The following is a 19,359-nucleotide window of genomic DNA, read 5'->3' as shown; positions in this document are numbered from 1 at the left end:
ACCTCTTTGATCACACATTTACAACGAGAGTAGTCCCTTATTAATGGCTCATTATACCAGCTGAATGCTATGCCTTCGCCATGTAACAGCCTTAGAGACATTCCAGCTCCTGCATCTTAGCCATTGGTGTTTTGTTCTCACTCCGGGGTTGCGAGGTGCCTAGCTTCTCTCCCTCTCCCGTCTCACCCTATGACGGGAGTGGGCGTTAACCTCTGCACCTCGGCGCCATGCCTCCGCACTTTCCCGTACAGCGTCTTCATAGGCGCTGCCCGGGGTAGTGCGTGTACTTCACCTCTCACGCTACGGCTACTGTGGAGCTCCTCCTTGCCGTTTGCGTTGACGCATGACGTAGGCGGGGTCCCACCCCCTTTGCACGGGTACTTCAGCCGTGAGGGAGCCGATGGCTGCCTTCAGTTTGCTCTCTCCATTTGGGACGAGTTATACTCAACTTTACCAGATCTCCAGGTAAACAGGGTTTTTTCCCTAGGACCATAGATCCATACACATATATTTCTTTACATACACTTACTGATACATTATACCTTTACATACCAACACATACAATTACTTACCTTCATACACTTATTCATTTATATCTTTTCTTAGCAATTTCTATTCATATATACCCAATATATTACCTTATACTTAGTGTGCTTGCTATATATATTTTGTAGGGTCACCATATGGACATTCCTTCCTCGGATGGACCCATTACTCAGGCATATTAACACACCTTGGGCTTTTAGACCTTTACTCTGCTTCCTGTTTGGTGGTCGTCCGCCCCTGCCCCCGGTTGTTTGGCCTCGTGATCCCCCACTCGTTGTGCCCGACCCATCGGGCATTGCGGTGAGGGACTGTCATTGGTCTGGGTTCTCCCGCCTCAACCCCGGAGGAGACATACTACTCTTGGCTATGTTTAGCTACTGCAGGCTCATGTGTTTTTGGAGATACACTACAGGTTAAGTACCATCAATAATTTACCCCCTCAATAGAGTTGTAGGTATCTGTACGTTGTACCTAGGTCCATTTACTTATTTTTTCCTTATTTTGTTCATCTTTATAGCATCCTACTCCTGACGATTGGCTTTAAACGCCATGAAACGCGTTGAGTCCATACTCAAGGATGCCAGGTTTATGGCTTATATTATGATGAATTCATCTCAGTATATTCTGTTTAACTTTATACTCTATCATGTATTGTTTATGATTATTATAACTATGTATCAGATTTTTTATTCACTATTGTTTTTAATACCAATCATGTTCCTTTGTTTATACTTGAATAAATATGTGACTATTGCGCATTGAATATGGTTATATCGTGCCTATATTGTACACACGTAATATTTGTTTGGGATATCCATGATAGGGACCACCCACTGGGGATTGGTTATTACCAAAAGTGTTTATCTATGTAACAATATATTTAGCTACATTATTCCTTATTACAGAGACAGACCTCATCTAAAGTCCCATGTCCGTTTCTTTTATTTGTATATATTGTCCAGGGATGGAGGTATGTCTCTGTTATATCAGGGGAGTTCAGGGTCACTTTTTGTTTTATTATGTATTGTTTGTCCTAATGGAATTCAGGGTGGAAGACACCCAGCATAACTTGTGACCCCATTTACCCCACCTTACACATAATTGTATCTATTCATTATTCACAAATATCCATAGAATTAAGTTCTAGTGCAGTTTATATTTATCTCTATTTACATTTTTTATTTGAGTCTGCATAGGCAGATTAACCAGATCTAGGTATATACCTCTTTGATCACACATTTACAACGAGAGTAGTCCCTTATTAATGGCTCATTATACCAGCTGAATGCTATGCCTTCGCCATGTAACAGCCTTAGAGACATTCCAGCTCCTGCATCTTAGCCATTGGTGTTTTGTTCTCACTCCGGGGTTGCGAGGTGCCTAGCTTCTCTCCCTCTCCCGTCTCACCCTATGACGGGAGTGGGCGTTAACCTCTGCACCTCGGCGCCATGCCTCCGCACTTTCCCGTACAGCGTCTTCATAGGCGCTGCCCGGGGTAGTGCGTGTACTTCACCTCTCACGCTACGGCTACTGTGGAGCTCCTCCTTGCCGTTTGCGTTGACGCATGACGTAGGCGGGGTCCCACCCCCTTTGCACGGGTACTTCAGCCGTGAGGGAGCCGATGGCTGCCTTCAGTTTGCTCTCTCCATTTGGGACGAGTTATACTCAACTTTACCAGATCTCCAGGTAAACAGGGTTTTTTCCCTAGGACCATAGATCCATACACATATATTTCTTTACATACACTTACTGATACATTATACCTTTACATACCAACACATACAATTACTTACCTTCATACACTTATTCATTTATATCTTTTCTTAGCAATTTCTATTCATATATACCCAATATATTACCTTATACTTAGTGTGCTTGCTATATATATTTTGTAGGGTCACCATATGGACATTCCTTCCTCGGATGGACCCATTACTCAGGCATATTAACACACCTTGGGCTTTTAGACCTTTACTCTGCTTCCTGTTTGGTGGTCGTCCGCCCCTGCCCCCGGTTGTTTGGCCTCGTGATCCCCCACTCGTTGTGCCCGACCCATCGGGCATTGCGGTGAGGGACTGTCATTGGTCTGGGTTCTCCCGCCTCAACCCCGGAGGAGACATACTACTCTTGGCTATGTTTAGCTACTGCAGGCTCATGTGTTTTTGGAGATACACTACAGGTTAAGTACCATCAATAATTTACCCCCTCAATAGAGTTGTAGGTATCTGTACGTTGTACCTAGGTCCATTTACTTATTTTTTCCTTATTTTGTTCATCTTTATAGCATCCTACTCCTGACGATTGGCTTTAAACGCCATGAAACGCGTTGAGTCCATACTCAAGGATGCCAGGTTTATGGCTTATATTATGATGAATTCATCTCAGTATATTCTGTTTAACTTTATACTCTATCATGTATTGTTTATGATTATTATAACTATGTATCAGATTTTTTATTCACTATTGTTTTTAATACCAATCATGTTCCTTTGTTTATACTTGAATAAATATGTGACTATTGCGCATTGAATATGGTTATATCGTGCCTATATTGTACACACGTAATATTTGTTTGGGATATCCATGATAGGGACCACCCACTGGGGATTGGTTATTACCAAAAGTGTTTATCTATGTAACAATATATTTAGCTACATTATTCCTTATTACAGAGACAGACCTCATCTAAAGTCCCATGTCCGTTTCTTTTATTTGTATATATTGTCCAGGGATGGAGGTATGTCTCTGTTATATCAGGGGAGTTCAGGGTCACTTTTTGTTTTATTATGTATTGTTTGTCCTAATGGAATTCAGGGTGGAAGACACCCAGCATAACTTGTGACCCCATTTACCCCACCTTACACATAATTGTATCTATTCATTATTCACAAATATCCATAGAATTAAGTTCTAGTGCAGTTTATATTTATCTCTATTTACATTTTTTATTTGAGTCTGCATAGGCAGATTAACCAGATCTAGGTATATACCTCTTTGATCACACATTTACAACGAGAGTAGTCCCTTATTAATGGCTCATTATACCAGCTGAATGCTATGCCTTCGCCATGTAACAGCCTTAGAGACATTCCAGCTCCTGCATCTTAGCCATTGGTGTTTTGTTCTCACTCCGGGGTTGCGAGGTGCCTAGCTTCTCTCCCTCTCCCGTCTCACCCTATGACGGGAGTGGGCGTTAACCTCTGCACCTCGGCGCCATGCCTCCGCACTTTCCCGTACAGCGTCTTCATAGGCGCTGCCCGGGGTAGTGCGTGTACTTCACCTCTCACGCTACGGCTACTGTGGAGCTCCTCCTTGCCGTTTGCGTTGACGCATGACGTAGGCGGGGTCCCACCCCCTTTGCACGGGTACTTCAGCCGTGAGGGAGCCGATGGCTGCCTTCAGTTTGCTCTCTCCATTTGGGACGAGTTATACTCAACTTTACCAGATCTCCAGGTAAACAGGGTTTTTTCCCTAGGACCATAGATCCATACACATATATTTCTTTACATACACTTACTGATACATTATACCTTTACATACCAACACATACAATTACTTACCTTCATACACTTATTCATTTATATCTTTTCTTAGCAATTTCTATTCATATATACCCAATATATTACCTTATACTTAGTGTGCTTGCTATATATATTTTGTAGGGTCACCATATGGACATTCCTTCCTCGGATGGACCCATTACTCAGGCATATTAACACACCTTGGGCTTTTAGACCTTTACTCTGCTTCCTGTTTGGTGGTCGTCCGCCCCTGCCCCCGGTTGTTTGGCCTCGTGATCCCCCACTCGTTGTGCCCGACCCATCGGGCATTGCGGTGAGGGACTGTCATTGGTCTGGGTTCTCCCGCCTCAACCCCGGAGGAGACATACTACTCTTGGCTATGTTTAGCTACTGCAGGCTCATGTGTTTTTGGAGATACACTACAGGTTAAGTACCATCAATAATTTACCCCCTCAATAGAGTTGTAGGTATCTGTACGTTGTACCTAGGTCCATTTACTTATTTTTTCCTTATTTTGTTCATCTTTATAGCATCCTACTCCTGACGATTGGCTTTAAACGCCATGAAACGCGTTGAGTCCATACTCAAGGATGCCAGGTTTATGGCTTATATTATGATGAATTCATCTCAGTATATTCTGTTTAACTTTATACTCTATCATGTATTGTTTATGATTATTATAACTATGTATCAGATTTTTTATTCACTATTGTTTTTAATACCAATCATGTTCCTTTGTTTATACTTGAATAAATATGTGACTATTGCGCATTGAATATGGTTATATCGTGCCTATATTGTACACACGTAATATTTGTTTGGGATATCCATGATAGGGACCACCCACTGGGGATTGGTTATTACCAAAAGTGTTTATCTATGTAACAATATATTTAGCTACATTATTCCTTATTACAGAGACAGACCTCATCTAAAGTCCCATGTCCGTTTCTTTTATTTGTATATATTGTCCAGGGATGGAGGTATGTCTCTGTTATATCAGGGGAGTTCAGGGTCACTTTTTGTTTTATTATGTATTGTTTGTCCTAATGGAATTCAGGGTGGAAGACACCCAGCATAACTTGTGACCCCATTTACCCCACCTTACACATAATTGTATCTATTCATTATTCACAAATATCCATAGAATTAAGTTCTAGTGCAGTTTATATTTATCTCTATTTACATTTTTTATTTGAGTCTGCATAGGCAGATTAACCAGATCTAGGTATATACCTCTTTGATCACACATTTACAACGAGAGTAGTCCCTTATTAATGGCTCATTATACCAGCTGAATGCTATGCCTTCGCCATGTAACAGCCTTAGAGACATTCCAGCTCCTGCATCTTAGCCATTGGTGTTTTGTTCTCACTCCGGGGTTGCGAGGTGCCTAGCTTCTCTCCCTCTCCCGTCTCACCCTATGACGGGAGTGGGCGTTAACCTCTGCACCTCGGCGCCATGCCTCCGCACTTTCCCGTACAGCGTCTTCATAGGCGCTGCCCGGGGTAGTGCGTGTACTTCACCTCTCACGCTACGGCTACTGTGGAGCTCCTCCTTGCCGTTTGCGTTGACGCATGACGTAGGCGGGGTCCCACCCCCTTTGCACGGGTACTTCAGCCGTGAGGGAGCCGATGGCTGCCTTCAGTTTGCTCTCTCCATTTGGGACGAGTTATACTCAACTTTACCAGATCTCCAGGTAAACAGGGTTTTTTCCCTAGGACCATAGATCCATACACATATATTTCTTTACATACACTTACTGATACATTATACCTTTACATACCAACACATACAATTACTTACCTTCATACACTTATTCATTTATATCTTTTCTTAGCAATTTCTATTCATATATACCCAATATATTACCTTATACTTAGTGTGCTTGCTATATATATTTTGTAGGGTCACCATATGGACATTCCTTCCTCGGATGGACCCATTACTCAGGCATATTAACACACCTTGGGCTTTTAGACCTTTACTCTGCTTCCTGTTTGGTGGTCGTCCGCCCCTGCCCCCGGTTGTTTGGCCTCGTGATCCCCCACTCGTTGTGCCCGACCCATCGGGCATTGCGGTGAGGGACTGTCATTGGTCTGGGTTCTCCCGCCTCAACCCCGGAGGAGACATACTACTCTTGGCTATGTTTAGCTACTGCAGGCTCATGTGTTTTTGGAGATACACTACAGGTTAAGTACCATCAATAATTTACCCCCTCAATAGAGTTGTAGGTATCTGTACGTTGTACCTAGGTCCATTTACTTATTTTTTCCTTATTTTGTTCATCTTTATAGCATCCTACTCCTGACGATTGGCTTTAAACGCCATGAAACGCGTTGAGTCCATACTCAAGGATGCCAGGTTTATGGCTTATATTATGATGAATTCATCTCAGTATATTCTGTTTAACTTTATACTCTATCATGTATTGTTTATGATTATTATAACTATGTATCAGATTTTTTATTCACTATTGTTTTTAATACCAATCATGTTCCTTTGTTTATACTTGAATAAATATGTGACTATTGCGCATTGAATATGGTTATATCGTGCCTATATTGTACACACGTAATATTTGTTTGGGATATCCATGATAGGGACCACCCACTGGGGATTGGTTATTACCAAAAGTGTTTATCTATGTAACAATATATTTAGCTACATTATTCCTTATTACAGAGACAGACCTCATCTAAAGTCCCATGTCCGTTTCTTTTATTTGTATATATTGTCCAGGGATGGAGGTATGTCTCTGTTATATCAGGGGAGTTCAGGGTCACTTTTTGTTTTATTATGTATTGTTTGTCCTATTAAGGATTTTATCCAAAAAATGATGTATACATATCAATTGACAGTAATGGCCAAAAATGTTTGTGACCAGCTTGAAAAATGCTGGGGTCAGAATAATAGTCTTTTATATGTATTAAAATTGAATTTGCAAGTCATGAATTGAAAATTGTGTGTGGTCGATGAACCAAAAACTAAAACTATGTACCTTTTTTATACACAGGATGAGCTCAGCCAGGAGGAGGGTCTGGAAAGTGGCAGGCAGGAGGAGGCTGTGCCCAGTGACAGCCAGGAGGTGGCTGGGCCCAGTAGGAGCCTCGCCCAATCCCAGGTGCCTCCCCTCCGCCTTCCAACAAAAAGGCCCAGGAAGGGGATGGTGATGGAGGAGGTAACACTGGGCCTCATTCGGGAATGCTGAAGAGGCCTATGGCTGCTATCTAGCCACCAGGTTGCTAGAACTAGAGAAGGGCCAACGCCTCCTCTGTGAGGTACTTTTTGCTGAGGCCCTTCAAAAGGGGCTGAGGGGCCAGAAGGCTGCAGCGAAGAGAAGAAAGTGATGGCCTGGGTTCAGTCTGATCTGACAGAAGACGCAGGCTGGTGTAGTACCACAGCCTGGGGACATATATGTCATCTGCTGCTGGTCCTGATCTCTGGGAGTCCTGGACCAGATTGAGCTACCTATTATATGGACTCCTCAAGATCCCAATTTTTTTTCTACAGACTTGATGTGTGTCCTGGGGCCAAAAGGCTTCACAAATTCCAAAAGTTTCTCCAGCGTTGCCTTCATCTTTATTTTTTACCCAGAATATATGGATATTTTATTTTCTGAAAATACTTGCCTATGTGTTTTTATTCAAATACATTTCTAAAAGACAATGTCTAATTAACAAGGGACACCAACCTCCTTGAGGTTAAAAAAAAAATTAAAATAATAATGTTATTGTGGTAACTGGCACACACAAAAAATATATATGGAGATCACTAGAAAATAATTTGAAACTAATACTAAAAAAAAATCTTGATGAAATAAAAAATAATAAAAGATGACTATAAAAAAAATTGGAAACACTATTATGGAGATTGGGCTTTTAAAAACTACAATATTATTCATGAGATCTGGAGAAATAATCCAGAAATCAGTTTGTGAGAACTGTGTGAATATGAGCAGCAAAACAACTTCATTCTTCTAGCATCATAAAGAAGAAAAAAATGTGATGCGATCACAGAATTTACAGCATGAGGAATGTGCTAGCTCCAATACGAACGCTAGTTTTACCACACCGAGCGCTTATGTCTCATACTTGCTTCTGATCATGCGTCGTTTTTGGTCTGTCGGAACAGCATACAGATGAGCAGTTTCCACATAGAAAATGGTTCCGGTGGAGTTCCTTCGGAAAGATTTGAAACATGTTCTATTTCTAGGTCCGTCAGAATTTTCGAAAGAGAAAGTCCGATGAAGCCCACACACAATCGAAATGTCTGACGGAATGATTCCGTCCGACCTTTTCTGCCAGAAAGTCCGGTCATGTGTACGCGACATACTGTAACAGTATGATTGAAACTAGTCATTTTAAAAGGGTATAGTTCACCAATACGAAGAAAAAGAATGGAGAATAGAAAAAGCTTCCAATGTATTGATTTAAACAAAAGCCAAATATGCCAGATTTAGAAAGACTGTAGGAAAGAGAATAGTTTTTACAGCCCTTAGCAAATAATTAACCAAAATGTAGGAATCACAGTTGGAATGTGATTGGTTGCCATGGGAATTAGAGATACTTCTTTCTCAACTGTTGTTCTAACTATTAAGGGTTAGAATTCCATGGCAGGTGAGCGCGGGATGGGCGTGAGGACGTAACGCCCGTCACGGAGGGAGAGAGCAGAACGTGTCAGCTGGCGCTCCTGGGCTCCATGCCGCTTGTATCCTCCCCCCAGAGTGGTGAGCCGTGGCTAGAAGACCTGACACGGCTGAAGGACAGGAAGGCAGATTCCCGGAAGTTGCGGACGAGCGGACCTGAGAGGAGGAGGAGAACGGGTCTCCGCACGCCGCATACCGCCGCCGAACGAACCTGTGGAGGAGGAAGGAGAGGTGTCTGAGCAGACAGACAAAGCACTAGACGGCGAGCGCGGGAGGTCGGGCTCATCTCTGTCTTTCCCCCCCCTACACCCCTCCCGAGTGGGGACTCCGGTAAAATGAAGTGCAACCCCAGATTTAGAAAGACTGTAGGAAAGAGAATAGTTTTTACAGCCCTTAGCAAATAATTAACCAAAATGTAGGAATCACAGTTGGAATGTGATTGGTTGCCATGGGAATTAGAGATACTTCTTTCTCAACTGTTGTTCTAACTATTAAGGGTTAGAATTCCATGGCAGGTGAGCGCGGGATGGGCGTGAGGACGTAACGCCCGTCACGGAGGGAGAGAGCAGAACATGTCAGCTGGCGCTCCTGGGCTCCATGCCGCTTGTATCCTCCCCCCCAGAGTGGTGAGCCGTGGCTAGAAGACCTGACACGGCTGAAGGACAGGAAGGCAGATTCCCGGAAGTTGCGGACGAGCGGACCTGAGAGGAGGAGGAGAACGGGTCTCCGCACGCCGCATACCGCCGCCGAACGAACCTGTGGAGGAGGAAGGAGAGGTGTCTGAGCAGACAGGCAAAGCACTAGACGGCGAGCGCGGGAGGTCGGGCTCATCTCTGTCTTCCCCCCCCCTACACCCCTCCCGAGTGGGGACTCCGGTAAAATGAAGTGCAACCCCATGACGAGAACTCCGATCCCAGGATACTGGTAAAGTTCAGGCATTTGATTTTCTTGTGTGTGTTTTCTGCCTCTCCTCTCTGGAAGTTTATGGCCTGAGTTGAACAGGAAGCAAGATAGAGGTGAGCAGAAAGGGATATGTGACCAATATTTTACTGCTGATGATTTAAATCAGAGGAATTCCCACACAACTAAATGCAGTAAGAAGGGATATGGTGAAGGGACATTGTGAAAGAGCAAAAAGAGTAAGTGTCCTGTGCACACTGGAGAGCTGCCATATCATCTCTTAATAATTATAACGTGTAGGAAAAACACAATTAAATGGTACACAGGGCCACACTCCCGGAGGGATTGAATAAAGGAGTGAGGATGGATGGACTGTAGACACCTTAATTGGAAGCAGAGAGGTGAGACTCCAAAGTTGGACACTTTTCAAATGTTTGGGCCCAGGTTTTGACCTAAACCGGTGTTTCTGATAGATATAAAATCTCTATCCCTTGGTACATTTTGACTGTTGTAAGGAGAGGGATAGGCGGATCGGCGTCTGGGGTTCGAGCTGTTTAAGGGACCTCTTGGGGCTAAGAACACCCCCCCTCTTTCCCCAGTTTTTTTTTGTTTTTGTTTTGCTCCTTACCCTCATATCTGGTTGACTCTCCCACGGGTGGAGGGACTAGGCTGAAGTAAAAACGGGGGCACAAACGAGAGGGGCAAGGAAGAAGGGAGGGATGAATAAAGCAGCAGCCAAGGCAGGAAAAGGGGGAGTATCTAAAACCCCGAAAGATAAGACCTCTCGCAGCACAATAAAACAATATATGTCCCAAGGAGCTAGCCCAAGAGGGGGAGACCTAGACGCTCAAGAAGGATCAAGGACAGAGAGAAAAAGGGGAACCCCAAACGAAGGTGAAGAAAGGATGTCGCAATCAAGAGAGACTTCCTTTATGGAAGGCGAGACGGAAAGGAGCCAGGGGGTAAGATAGTAGAATGAGTGTCCAGATTATTTCTAAAGGGGAACTGAGCGACATGCTCCAAAAGATGGAGAATGCAATAAAATCAGAAATAGGCCTGGTGAGAGCAGATCTTGGGAGTCTCCTGGAAAGGGTAGAAACAACGGAGAAAAGAACAGATGAATTAGAGTTGGAGATGAGTGATTTGAAAGAGCAATTAAAAATCTCAAGACAAAACCAGAAGAAAATTCTCTACAAGATCGAGGACCAAGAAAATCGAGACAGAAGACAAAACTTAAGACTCCGCTCCGTGCCAGAAAATAAGGAAGAAGATCTGCGGAAGATTGCAAGATTGTTGTTGTAAGAAAGGGGGATATAAGAAAGAATTGTAAGAGGTCACTCGGGGGGGGGGGGGGGGGGCGGTGGGGTAAAGTTAGCGAGGAGCCAATGTGGACGCCGGCCTATTCCTTCCTGTTAGTACCATCATGCAGGAGGGGGTAGGGGGCACGCTCGAGATCTCACCTCAAAAAAGAAGAGATTTGCTACGCTCTATGGTATCCATGGCGCGGGGCGAATGGGGGGCCAAAGGGTGGCCAAGAGGGAAGGGAGAGGGGGAGGGAGGGGGGGAGGGGGGGGGTGGAGGATAAATAATCTGTGCACAGGGTCAAAAAGAAAAAAGATAAGGAGAAGAGAAAAGAAAAAAAAAGGAAAAAAATCTATGGTTAACAGAACTCAATCTAAGAAAAACGTAATGAGATGAGGAAGCTAAATTTTATGACCTATAATGTCAAAGGTCTCAACACGCCCGGGAAAAGACATAAGATTTTGGAGGAACTGGGGAGACATAAAGCGGAGGTGGTGTTTCTTCAAGAAACCCACTTGACATACGGTTCTAGTACTAAGTTGTGGTCAAAAGCTTTTCCAAGTTGGTACTATGGGGACTCACTCACTAAAAGGGCGAGAGGAGTGGCAATAGGAATAGCAAAGGGGGTGAATTTTAAAGAGGAGGAGAGATCAATTGATCCGGGTGGAAGGTATATCTTTTTGAAAGGCTTCCTTGAGGGATGGCAATGTACATTGGCTAATGTATATGCCCCAAACAAGGAGGCTAGCGTTTTTTTAATAAGTACATTGGAAAGATTAATGGAATTTAAAAAGGGGGGTGTGGTTCTGATGGGGGATCTAAACCTCTGTATGGACCCGGAGGTAGATAGTACGTCGCGTGCACTGGGGAAGAGGAACGGGAACCTGAGAAAATTACAAAGGAAGTTTCATTCCTGTCAACTGGTGGATTTATGGAGGATAATGAATCCTAAACTGAGGGATTACTCGTTCTACTCCCCAGTGCATGGGACGTACTCTAGGATTGACTACATCTGGATTGACCACTCACTTCTGGATAGAGCCGTAGAACCCAAAATAGGGGCCATAACACTGTCGGATCATGCCCCAGTTAGTATGGAATTGTATGTCTCTAATACCAAAAGAAGTCCATTAGCGTGGAGATTAAATGAAGACCTAATACAGGACGATACAAATATAAGAATTGTAGAACAGGAATTAAAACAATGCTTTCTAATAAATGACACAGGAGAGATCGCCGGGTCCTCCCTGTGGGAGGCCCATAAGGCCTATATTAGGGGGATCCTAATAAAACTGGGAGTAAGGAGGAAAAGGGAAACAAGGGAAGAAATCAAAAAACTAACTGAAGACCTATATCAATTGGAGCAGGAGCACAAGAAAGGGCTAGGTCAAAATAAGAGGGTGTACCAAAACTTAATCCTAAAAAGAGAAGAACTAAAAAATTGGATCGATAGAGAAACTAAAAAAGTATTCTTTAAAGTAGCAAAAGAAAGATATCGGGGTAGGAATAAGAGTAGCCGACTCCTAGCCAAAATTATGCGGAGAAAGAAAGCTAGAAATTATATAGAAAGAATTCAAAATAGTAAAGGAGATATGGTGTATACAACAAACGAAATAGGGGAATCCTTCAGGAATTATTATAAGGATTTATACACAGTTGGGAAAAATAAAATCCAGGACAGATCCCATAAAATAAAGGTAGGAGAATTTTTGAAAAAAGCAAACCTCCCTAAGATCACGGAGAACTGTAAGGATGACTTAGAAGGGCCTATAACGATTGAAGAGATTAATAGAGCATTGGGAGAGTCAGTCTCGGGGAAAAGTCCAGGTCCTGACGGATTCACCTCCCTTTATTATAAAAAATTCAAAGATATACTAACCCCTAGACTTTGTGAATATATGAACGGGCTGGGCACGAAGTTTGAGCTAAGTAGGGAGGCGTTGAAAGCTGAGATTACGGTTATTCCAAAAGAAGGGAAAAATGCATTGATCTGCTCTAGCTATAGGCCAATATCATTGATTAATACAGATGTTAAATTGTATGCTAGAGTTTTAGCTAACCGGCTGAAAGAAGGGATGAGCGAATGGATACACCCGGACCAAGTAGGATTTACCCCAAAAAGAGAAGGTAGGGACAATGGGGTGCGTACTCTCCTTCTTCTCTAGAACATCAAGGATAGGGGGCCCCCAGGTCTACTCCTGTCTATAGACGCAGAAAAAGCGTTTGACAGAGTAGACTGGGGGTTCCTGTTCCAAACCCTCAATCATCTGGGATTGGGTCCGAAGATGATGGGATGGATCTGTGCCCTGTATAATCACCCTACGGCCTCGATAAAAATCAATGGGTCCTCTTCGGCTACTTTTGAAATGGAAAATGGAACAAGACAGGGTTGTCCCCTGTCTCCCCTTCTCTTTGTTCTTTCCCTGGAGCCTTTGCTCTCGGTGATCAGAGAGGACCCGGACATAAGTGGATTCTGGGTTGGAGATGAGGAGCATAAGGTCGCGGCATTTGCCGATGACGTGCTGCTCTTCATAGCCAACCCTAGAATCACAATGCCAAATGTGTTGAAAGTACTTAGACAGTATGCGGAGGTGTCCAACTATAAGATAAATTTGGCAAAATCCGAAATACTGAATATTAACATAGACAAAAAAGAAGAAAGTAAGCTGAAAAAAGAATTTCAATTTATATGGAAAAAAGAAATAAACTATCTAGGCATAAAGTTAGCAAATTCATTAGGGAAAATTTATAAACTAAACTTCATCCCACTACTTAATGAAATAAAAGCTGAGAGTAAAAGGATAATGGTTAAGCCTCTTTCGTGGTTCGGCCGCATTAATGCTATAAAAATGACTCTGTTGCCAAAAATTATTTATAAGCTACAGATCCTTCCATTGGCAATACCTCAGTTTTATTTTAAGAAACTTAATTCAATCATAAAAAAACAGTTTGGAAGGGCAGAAGGGCCAGAGTCTCTTTTAATATCATAAAACAGGAAAAAAAAAAAGGAGGCTTGGCGGTTCCTGATATCCAGGGATATTACAAGGCAATTTTGGTGTCGAGGGCGATCGAGTGGGTCAGAGAAAATAAACACAAGAGATGGGTGAACATAGAAAATAAATTAAGTAAGACACATTTAGGACACATAATTTGGAATCCCCCACAATATAGATTATTAGATGGAAGTACACACACACTGACGAAGGTGGTTTTAAGAGCATGGGACACATTATATAAACAAATAAACAAGACATTTAATTCTCCTTTAATCTCACTGAGGAAAAATGATTATTTCTCACCGGGGAAAATTACAATAGGTGGCAACTGGATTAAGAAAGAAAACGCACAGCTAGGAGATATAATAAAAGAAGGAAATATTGTTCCGTTTCACGAATTAAAGCACAATAGAGAAGCCTGGGCGATAGATGGATGGAGATACCTCCAGCTAAGCCACTTTGTTGACAGCCTGCCACGGCCAATAAGGTCCGGAAAAGAGCTCTCAGAGTTGGAGAAGCTGTGTTTGGCGAGCAACACGAAGGGTATAATATCTAAAATTTACAAAATGGGGCTGGGGGCGGGTAGGCTGGAGGTACCTCCATACATCACAAAATGGGAGAGAGAATTGGGATCGCAGATAGATATCAACACTTTAAGGAAAATACTGGAACTGGCTCATCGTTCGTCGATCGACACCAATGTTGCTGAAATGAATTACAAAATTTTGACAGGGTGGTATGATACTCCTGATAAAACATGTAAATACCAAAGAGATAAGACACCGGAGTGTTGGAGGGGATTTAAAGGAGTGGGCAATATGGCTCATGTATGGTGGAACTGCCCAGAAATTAAGAGATACTGGGAAAAAATATTGGGGTTCATCAAGGAAATAATAAAGTTAGAAGTAAAAGCTGATCCTTGGATGGTATTACATCATGGAATAGGAGGGGAGGTTAAAAAGTATAAAGAGTCTTTGGTTCCACATTTGCTTAATGCGGCAAAAAAATCTATACCAAAAAAGTGGCAGAAGGTAGAAACCCCATCAATATGGGACTGGGTTAATGAAGTAGAAGGTATTCGCCAGATGGAGGAAGAGAACTATGGGATAGAGGGCGATACAATGGGAGAGAATAACATCTGGCAGTGTTGGAATGAATTTAAAAAACAGTGGAGTATTTCTGAGGGACTGAAAATTAGATTTAATTAAAGAGAATAAAGTTGGCCAGGGGTGCACAGATGATGGGGGGGGGGGAGTGGGAGGGAGGGGGTGGGGGTAGTGGTGATGGGGTGGGGTTTGGGTATATATATGGGGTAGGGCAGAGGTAATAAGATAAAGGTTAAGTCCTTGAGTCTGAATTTTATACGTTTCCTCTTCTTACGTATTTTTATCTTCTATTTGATAATAAATGTTTTGGATATTTGTCAATAAAGCTACAATGATGTGAAAAGTGGAAGGGACGTGGATGACACTGATAAGGTGGATTAAGTCTCTTATAAGACTCACTGAGGTAGCAAAAAAAAAAGGTAAAAAAAAAAAAAAAGAAAAAAAAAGAATTCCATGGCAGTTGGTGTCCTACAGAGTTAACATGTAATGAGAGTTTCACCTTGCCTTCTGACCTTGAACTCCTTCCTTTTTGTTTCTGAGAATGCTAGGGAACACTTTTGCAAAACACCCCCAAAATGTTTACCTTAGTACCTGCTGAAATGCTATTTCCATCTGTATAAGAACATCCACCCATATAAAAACATATAATCAAACACTCAAATTCTTTCTAAGTTCCAAGCAATTATTGTTACACTCATTCATGGGTACTTTGTTACAAATCAAGGTGACCTTATGTTATACATTTATCACTTTCTTATAGCAAAGAAGATTGAGACTTATCTGGAAAGAATATATCATTTTACACGAGCTGCTGCTTTGCAAGGAGAAATATTTATGGCTATGTACTGCAATGAATCCAGCAGCATGGAATGGATAGTCTGATTGATACAGTTACTGCAATATTACTGTTCCGTCTTGATGATGAAACACTGTACAAGCTAAATTTATTAATGGCCTTATTGCTCTCTTTTCCAAATCAGTAAAATTACATAAATTCATCTCTTGGTATGACATTTTTGACACAATTGTCTTTTAGACTAACAAGTACCACTCTCATAATACATGCTATGACATTGCTTTGATAGATCATATGGAGATACTTTTTTCAATATATCTACTCCTTTGATAGCCTTGATGAAACCAAAACTGACATTTGCTTGACTCATACTGGCTCAGCTTCTTGCAATGTGAAATAAATCCAGGAAAGCTTGGAAGAATTAATATTTCTTCTGAAAATGACTCTGTATATGTCAGCGAGAATAGCATACTCTTAGACAACTCAAGAAAGGAAGTACTGAATGTAATATATTGCATGTCTGATGCAAAAGCAGTGTTAGCAGAGGGCAAATAAGTTAACTCCTCAAACACTAGGCTGTCCTGTTCTGGTTCTGAAAAGCTGGTGGTTAAAGAAAAGAATACAGTATGTTCTGATGTGTTATACTATACAATTTTTATTATTACAAATAGTGTATACATTTATGAAAGCTTGCAGGGCCCAAGGTGTAACGAGCCCCTTGCTCGCTCAGTTCCACTCTCCTGACACTCCTCTGCAGCTATTGGATCAGATTGCAACGTCTGATGGTTCGGTCATCCAATGCTCCGGGATTAGAACTTCAGCTATATGCTGTTCTAACCCAGTTGTGATAGCTCAGAACTAGGGATGAGCTTCGAGTTCGAGTCGAACTCATGTTCGACTCGAACATTGGCTGTTCGCAAGTTCGCCGAACAGCGAACAATTTGGGGTGTTCGCGGCAAATTCGAATGCCGCGGAACACCCTTTAAAAGTCTATGGGAGAAATCAAAAGTGCTAATTTTAAAGGCTAATATGCAAGTTATTGTCATAAAAAGTGTTTGGGGACCCAGGTCCTGCCCCAGGGGACATGGATCAATGCAAAAAAAAGTTTTAAAAACGGCCGTTTTTTCAGGAGCAGTGATTTTAATAATGCTTAAAGTCAAACAATAAAAGTGTAATATCCCTTTAAATTTCGTACCTGGAGGGTGTCTATAGTATGCCTGTAAAGGGGCGCATGTTTCCTGTGTTTAGAACAGTCTGACAGCAAAATGACATTTTGAAGGAAAAAACTCATTTAAAACTACCCGCGGCTATTGCATTGCCGACAATACACATAGAAGTTCATTGATAAAAACGGCATGGGAATTCCCCAAAGGGGAACCCCGAACCAAAATTAAAAAAAAAAAAAATGACGTGGGAGTCCCCCTAAATTCCATACCAGGCCCTTCAGGTCTGATATGGATATTAAAGGGGTTGTAAAGGTAAAAATTTTTTCACCTTAATGCATTCTATGCATTAAGGTGAAAAAACTTCTGACAGAACCGCCGCCCCCAGCCCCCCCGTTTTACTTACCTGACGCCTCGAAAGTCAGCTTCGCGTTCCCGACATCTGTTCCTCCGCTCACCCTGGCCGCTGATTGGCTGCAGTGGATGGATTGAAAGCAGCGCAGCCATTGGCTCGCGCTGCTGTCAATCACATCCGATGACGCGGCGCGCCGGGGGGCGGGGCCGAGTGATACAGCGAGCGGCTATAGCCGCCGGCTGTATCACGGGAGCGCGCCCGCAAGGGAGCTCGCATTAAGGTGGTGAATGCTTGCGGGGAGGAGCTGAAACAGCCGCCGAGGGACCCCAGAAGACGAGGTTCGGGGCCACTCTGTGCAGAACGAGCTGCACAGTGAAGGTAAGTATAACATGTTTGTTATTTTAAAAAAAAAAAAAAAACACCTTTACAAACGCTTTAAGGGGAACCCCGGCCAAAATTAAAAAAAAAAATGACGTGGAGTTCCCCCTAAATTCCATACCAGACCCTTCAGGTCTGGTATGGATTTTAAGGGGAACCCCGCGCCAAAAAAAAAAAAAAACGGCGTGGGGTCCCCCCAAAAATCCATACCAGACCCTTATCCGAGCACGCAACCTGGCAGGCCGCAGGAAAAGAGGGGGGACGAGAGTGCGGCCCCCCCTCCTGAACCGTACCAGGCCACATGCCCTCAACATTGGGAGGGTGCTTTGGGGTAGCCCCCCAAAACACCTTGTCCCCATGTTGATGAGGACAAGGGCCTCACCCCCACAACCCTGGCCGGTGGTTGTGGGGGTCTGCGGGCGGGGGGCTTATCGGAATCTGGAAGCCCCCTTTAACAAGGGGACCCCCAGATCCCGCCCCCCCCCTGTGTGAAATGGTAAGGGGGTACTTACCCCTACCATTTCACTAAAAAACTGTCAAAAATGTTAAAAATGACAAGAGACAGTTTTTGACAATTCCTTTATTTAAATACTTCTTCTTTCTTCTATCTTCCTTCATCTTCTGGTTCTTCTGGTTCTTCTGGCTCTTCTGGTTCTTCCTCTGGCGTTCTCGTCCAGCATCTCCTCTGCGGCGTCTTCTATCTTCTTCTCCTCGGGCCGCTCCGCACCCATGGCATGGGGTGGAGGCTCCCGCTCTTCTCTTCTTCCTTCTTCTCTTCTTCTCTTCTTCATTCTCTTCTCCGGGCCGCTCCGCATCCATGCTGGCATGGAGGGAGGCTCCCGCTGTGTGATGGCATCTCCTCGTCTGACAGTTCTTAAATAACGGGGGGGGGGGGCGGGGCCACCCGGTGACCCCGCCCCCCTCTGACGCACGGGACATGACGGGACTTCCCTGTGGCATTCCCCGTGACGTCACAGGGAAGTCCCGTCAAGTCACCGTGCGTTAGAGGGGGGCGGGGTCACCGGGTGGCCCCGCCCCCCGTTATTTAAGAACTGTCAGACGAGGAGCGCCGTCACACAGCGGGAGCCTCCCTCCATGCCAGCATGGGTGTGGAGCGGCCCGGAGAAGAAAATGAAGAAGAGAAGAAGAGAAGAAAAGAAGAAGAGAAGAGCGGGAGCCTCCCCCCATGCCATGGGTGCGGAGCAGCCCGAGGAGAAGAAGATAGAAGACGCCGCGGAGGAGATGCTGGATGAGAACGCCGGAGGAAGAACCAGAAGAGCCAGAAGAACCAGAAGAACCAGAAGATGAAGGAAGATAGAAGAAAGAAGAAGTATTTAAATAAAGGAATTGTCAAAAACTGTCTCTTGTCATTTTTAACATTTTTGACAGTTTTTTAGTGAAATGGTAGGGGTAAGTACCCCCTTACCATTTCACACGGGGGGGCGGGATCTGGGGGTCCCCTTCTTAAAGGGGGCTTCCAGATTCCGATAAGCCCCCCGCCCGCAGACCCCCACAACCACCGGCCAGGGTTGTAGGGATGAGGCCCTTGTCCTCATCAACATGGGGACAAGGTGTTTTGGGGGCTACCCCAAAGCACCCTCCCAATGTTGAGGGCAGGTGGCCTGGTACGGTTCAGGAGGGGGGGGCC

This window comes from Aquarana catesbeiana, linkage group LG11 (genome assembly GCF_042186555.1).
Source record: "Aquarana catesbeiana isolate 2022-GZ linkage group LG11, ASM4218655v1, whole genome shotgun sequence".
NCBI classification, from domain to species: Eukaryota; Metazoa; Chordata; class Amphibia; order Anura; family Ranidae; genus Aquarana; species Aquarana catesbeiana.
This window is presented reverse-complemented; position numbering follows the sequence as displayed.